This window comes from Heptranchias perlo, chromosome 7 (genome assembly GCF_035084215.1).
Source record: "Heptranchias perlo isolate sHepPer1 chromosome 7, sHepPer1.hap1, whole genome shotgun sequence".
Lineage (NCBI taxonomy): Eukaryota > Metazoa > Chordata > Chondrichthyes > Hexanchiformes > Hexanchidae > Heptranchias > Heptranchias perlo.
The window spans coordinates 42,647,731-42,653,730 of NC_090331.1; the positions used below are offsets into that span (position 1 = coordinate 42,647,731).

The window sequence follows — 6,000 nt, forward strand, 5'->3', positions numbered from 1 at the left end:
GTAGCATTTTCAAAATGTGTTCAGTTACTAGAATGGCATAATTGCAATCATTGAAAAGATAATATGTGAAATGTTTATTAATGCATGTATTTATGATAGATTTTAGAACCGTCCTGAAGTCTTAAGGTAAATGAATAAGGTCATTCCTCTGGCTATTTTGGTACTATAATCAAATATTCTATCAATTCTTGACATAAATGTTTGGATCCAACAATTCCTCAGAAGAAAGGTACAACTTCAATTTAAGTGAGTAATTTGTGTTTTAAACAATAATTTGTTAATGTTACACTGAATGAGCACGAGCTCATTCAGGTCATATTTTTACGCAATGTATATATCTGCAGCCAGATAATAAGCCGAAGCCCAAATCTACATTTCAATGTTTGTTTTATTACTACAGCAGTCTCACAGTTCTTCTGTGAAATAGGATCTGAATGACCAGATCTCTGTGCATCAGTGTATGTGCCAGTACTGCTTAGTTTAATAGAAGTAGTTCAATCAGTTATTTACATTCCTGTGGATTTCTATTCTTTTACTGGTTATTACTATATAAAATACAATTTAACATTTACCCAAAAATAAGATGCTTATTTTTCTATAATATTAGATCACTTTATAACCTGGAAATTTTTATCAGGCATGATCTATTTCACGTTATTGTATTGTGTATCTTACTAATGATTACATTTCAGTAATCAGGACACAACATTTCTCCTTCACCTTCAGGTTTCCTGTACACCAAAGGCCTGATTCTCACAGACGACATTCCTTCAGGGCAAAATGTATGCCTGTGTTTTTACATGTTCTTTCACAAGTGCAAAACCATACTCTTCTGATCGTCACATGACCTGCCCACCAACACCAAGCACAAAATCCCTGAAAATCATACCATGTTAGCTTACTACACACATCAACTGCCGTAGCCACACAATAACTATGCTGATGCTCATAATAGAAGTCAGAGTCAGTGTTACATATGCTGGATACTATTCCCTGGATGCGAGCAGCTCTTCAGTACCATGACCAAGTGGCCATTCTTCATGTGAGCCTAGACAATTAATTGCTAGTCTGTTATGGGTAGCAACACAGTTGAGGCTCTCAACTGACTTCCACACGTGCACATTTCAGTACTGCCGCTAGATAGCAATTAGCATTTGGACCTTAGCCTGATTTTATTTTCCCTCCCAGACCTGGAAACACTGAGGCTGAATGACTTTGTTCCATCTCCACTCCAATCAAGATTAGTTAATTAAGTATAGACCAAGAATCAAAGCTGGGACTTTTCTGGTCAACATGGCTCAGTACTGTTAGCTGATGAGAAACCATCAACATTTCAAGTTTTCAGGCACATAACCAAAGGCGCACAGAGAGCAGGAGTCCCAACTGGGCGGTTTGGATGACCTTCTGTGCCTTTGGTACCTGAACATGATTCCGATCCAAACTTAATGAAACAAAGGTCTTTGCTCTCGAGGCAGTACAAAGAAGGTTCACTCGGTTAATCCCGGAAATGAGGGGGCGGACATATGAGGAGAGGTTGAGTAGATTGGGACTCTACTCATTGGAGTTCAGAAGAATGAGAGGCGATCTTATTGAAACATATAAGATTGTGAAGGGGCTTGATCGGGTGGATGCGGTAAGGATGTTCCCAAGCATGGGTGAAACTAGAACTAGGGGGCATAATCTTAGAATAAGGGGCTGCTCTTTCAAAACTGAGATGAGGAGAAACTTCTTCACTCAGAGGGTAGTAGGTCTGTGGAATTTGCTGCCCTAGGAAGCTGTGGAAGCTACATCATTGAATAAATTTAACACAGAAATAGACAGTTTCCTAGAAGTAAAGGGAATTAGGGGTTACGGGGAGCGGGCAGGAAATTGGACATGAATTTAGATTTGAGGTTAGGATCAGATCAGCCATGATCTTATTGAATGGCGGAGCAGGTTCGAGGGGCCGATTGGCCTACTCCTGCTCCTATTTCTTATGTTCTTATGCTGGCTGTAAGGCTGTTAAGTGACTTGAATTTGGATAGCTTCAATGCAGTTCCTAGTGTGCATGAGTTTACAACACTAACTTGGGAATCTCATTTGCTGAGGCCACAATGCAAGGGTGGGGAGGCGGCGAGTGTTCAGCCTTGGCTCAGTGGTTGCACTCTCACTTCTGAGTAATAAAGCCGTGGGTTCCAGTCTCACTCCAGTATATGATCACATAATCTGAGCAGACACTCTATTGCTGAAGTGCTGCATTGTTGTATGTCATTTATCTCATTGCTGTTTGTGGGACTGCATTTGCCTACATTACAAAAGTAATTAATTGACTGAAGCACTTTGAGATATCCGAAGGATGTGAAAGGAGCTGTATAAAATGCAAGTTTTTCTTTCTTGATTCACTCCGTATGAGTCTGTATGTTCTTTCGTCCACTCTGGAAAGTGGACCAGTCAAGAAAAGAAGTTAATTAGGGAAGAAAAAAACATTTTTTAAAAACAGATGAGCATCACAAATGAAAATGTCCTTCTTGGTAAAAGCTTGTCTTCCTCATTTTTCTATTTCAGATGTGCAATGATGGCCCCTCCCCACTTAGCGGAGAACATTCAAGGACTGAAACAATCATGGCTTCTGATCTAATATGCTTTAACAATTGTCAACCTTTTGCACAGGTTCTGAAAAAATATTTGTAATAAAATCAACTGAAACAAACTATTTTGGTATAAGTTCTGTGAAGTACATATAAATGCTTACATTCATCAAGGGGTAAATAAACCTCTGGGAAATAAGTTTATTTTGGTAAGGAAAGAAAGCTTATTTTTAAGAATTTGTCTCAAACAGTAACATAAATATTCTGTATGCACAGATTGACAGAGTGAAATTTATTATTCAAGGTGCATGGCAGATTAGTCTTCATAGGCTAACGACTTCTGATATGATTTATGTTACTTCTGTATTATATACTAAGAATTTTTCTGAAGTTTCAAATTAGAACAGATATCTTCCACTGATGTACTACGCTTGCTGTGTGAGTGTTGTTGTTGTGAAGTGTTACATTTTTATAGAGTCTTTTTGTTAGATGCCTACTTTATTAGAGGTACAGTGATGTGATCTAGATTTTCTTTTTTCCTCAAACTACAATTTGCCTTAAACCTCTTGTTTCAGTAGCTGTTTGAAGCATTTTAAAGACCTCTATAAGATATAGTGCTTTGACCATACAAAATGGCTCAGCAATGCCTTGTAAATTAGCATTAATAGACTTTTATAGAGTTGATAGTCCTAATTTGACTCGTTGTGGATCACACCTTTTTAATGTATTGTAGATGTTTTTAATAATTTTCATTGTTCTTAGCTAAGTAATAATTGAAGTAGAAATTTTAGGAGGAAAAGGCATGTTGGGTGAAACACATTTTCTGACTTGGATGAAATTTTAACAGAAGGAAGTGTTTTTAAGGTGGTTGGGTTGTAAATTCGTCTGATAATAAAAATGAGTTAGGAATTCTGCTATATAGTGAAAAGGAAAAAAATCTTTTGGCTTTTTTCAAAATAAATAGATGTTGTAGTCTTAGAGTAGATAAAAGAGGTAAGAGTGGGTGGGCCTGTCATGACAGAATGTTGTTTTTCCTCTGCTTTAGCAGGTTTTAAAAGAGTTGTTAAAGCTAAGATGATTTATGATTGCTCACAAGGTAGCAAATAAATGAGTTGCTATTACGGCAATTAAAGATGAAAGCTAAACAAGTTTTGTTCATTGAAAATAAGCTGAGATTGGCATAACTTTGAATGGGTACTAGCTCTCTGTTAGGTATATAAAAAAAGACTTGGCACTTTTAAAAGTTAATATTACCAAAGAATTATGAGCTAGCAACTAGTCAAATGGAAAAAAAAGTTTTCTCTCAGCCTAGAATTTCTTCTGTACTCTTCTTACTTTATTTTGTGCCGGACCAGTTTGGGATTAGATGTGCCTTTTTACATGCATTTGCATTTAATTTTTTTAAATGTAGGGACACAAAGAAGCATGAAAGAAGGTTTTGATCCAAGCAGTGCCACACTTTATATAATTTTCATTACCCTCATAATCATCTTCACTACAAGTGCTAGGGTAATACAAATGATTTTGAAACTATGAAATCACTGATAACTATTTGGAGCTTTATCTGATAGAATCAATTTTATTTCACATCAAGCCAGTAAAGCTCACCTCATTTATTCATGACTTTGTATTTAAAAATAAATAAAATAGGTCGTCTTCCAGGAGACTGTGCATTTGTCTGGTCAGCTGCTTGACCAGTTATCTACCTCAAGGTTGTGTTTTCTGTTGTACTGGGTCAGGTTGCTGGGCCTGCCTGCCTCAATAGACCAAATCACTCTAGCTCAGGAGCTAGGGCTAAACAAGTTATTTTTTCATGTGTTTAGTTATTTTTCAGAATTATTATAATATGTCAATGTATTAAGTTCATGCCATCAGTAAATTTCATAGTTTCAAAATATTTGCTGCTTAGGAGATTTTTTTTTAAATAGTGTTTGTTGGATTCTCAACACATGCATCTTTTAAAAAGCAAAACAGTTGTGGTATTACTTGATCAGTACTCCCTAGAATATTTCTGCTATGTCAAAGTCCAGGCAAATTGCAGCATTACCATGTACTTGGATGATTGCCAGAATCAGAGCTACAGACAAATATTGGATTGTTATGTATTGTTCAAGACTGAAATCTGAGAGGTCTATATAACTGTGTGGAATTGGCTGCTGTTAATTTCTGAACTAAGTGCCATACTCGTTATCTGGATAAGATTTGGAAAAAATAGCCTCTGTACATAAAGAAATGATCAGTTACCTAAAACATCACATTGTAGACAGCCATTAAATTATAAAGAAACTTAATTTATGAAGAAAGACCTTTTGTACAGATTGTTTGAAAAAGATTTTCATAGAGATGTCTATATGATCAAGAGAGTTAATTTTTTATTTTTGTTTTACTCGTGCCACAAACTTGCCAGTGGTAACTTATTTGTCCGGTTCCAAATGACTCATTCTGTCGTTTTGTTTCCTAAGATGTGTTGTTTAAGCCAAGAAAACATTTTTGAACTGTAAATTAATTTAGATTGTTACCTTAGTATTTCTGTTCATTTTCTTTTGGAAAACTTTTGAATAAAAAAAGACCAAGTGAAAATACTTCATCTTACAGTTGTATTAATCTGATTACTTTTCATTTCTGCTCTTCATGGGCTTTTGATCCAAGTAGTGTTGTGCAGAAGTTCTTACTTTTGTGCATTTTGTGACATTCTCATATTTGCTGTGCTATATTGGATATAACAGTTTATTTATATTTTCCCATAAGATAAGAAATTATCTAGGAAAGTCTGATAACTGTTTACATTGAAAATCTGCATAAGTGCATGTTCTGAAAGAGAGCAATGAGATTTTGGCACATATTAAAATAGTAAACCACTTTAATCACTGGTGCACCTTGTCATACACCATTGGCAACAGGATGTGTAGACTCAGGTAAATGTCCACTTCTTGATGGTTATCTACCCGACAATGTGAAAAATGGCTCAGGTATGTCCTGTCCACGAAGGACAGGAAAAATCCACCCTGGACAATTACAGCCCCATCGGCCTACTCCAAATCATAGTAACATTCAGCCCCTCGAGCCTGTTCTGCAATGAAATCATGGCTGATCTGTATCCTAACTCCATTTACCCACCTTGGCTCCATATCCCTTAATACCCTTGGCTAGCAAATATCTATCGATCTCAGATTTAAAATTATTAATTGAGCTAGCATCTACTATATTTTGTGGGAGAAAGTTCCTTACTTCTACCACCCTTTGTGTGAAGAAGTGTTTCCTAACTTCTCTCCTGAATAGCCTGGCTCTGATTTTAAGGTTATGTCCCCTTGCCCTAGACTCCCCCACCAGTAGAAAAAGTTTCTCTATCTACCCTATTAATTCCTTTCAAATCCTAAAACCTCAATCAAATCACTCCTTAACCTTCTATAATACAGGGAATACAAGCCTAGCT

At 36.3% G+C, this 6,000-nt stretch overlaps 1 protein-coding gene across 7 annotated transcripts in view; it reads left to right on the forward strand.

Moving 5' to 3' along the window:
• The window catches only part of LOC137323649 (RNA-binding motif, single-stranded-interacting protein 1-like), a 506,296-nt gene extending 501,147 nt beyond the window's left edge, over nucleotides 1-5,149 (forward strand). For all 7 annotated transcript variants that reach the window (XM_067987386.1, XM_067987388.1, XM_067987384.1 and 4 more), the window contains one exon: nucleotides 2,545-5,149. The gene's annotated coding sequence lies outside the window, so the exon portion shown is untranslated. The remainder of the gene's footprint in view (nucleotides 1-2,544) is intronic.
• Nucleotides 5,150-6,000: the final 851 nt, after the last annotated feature.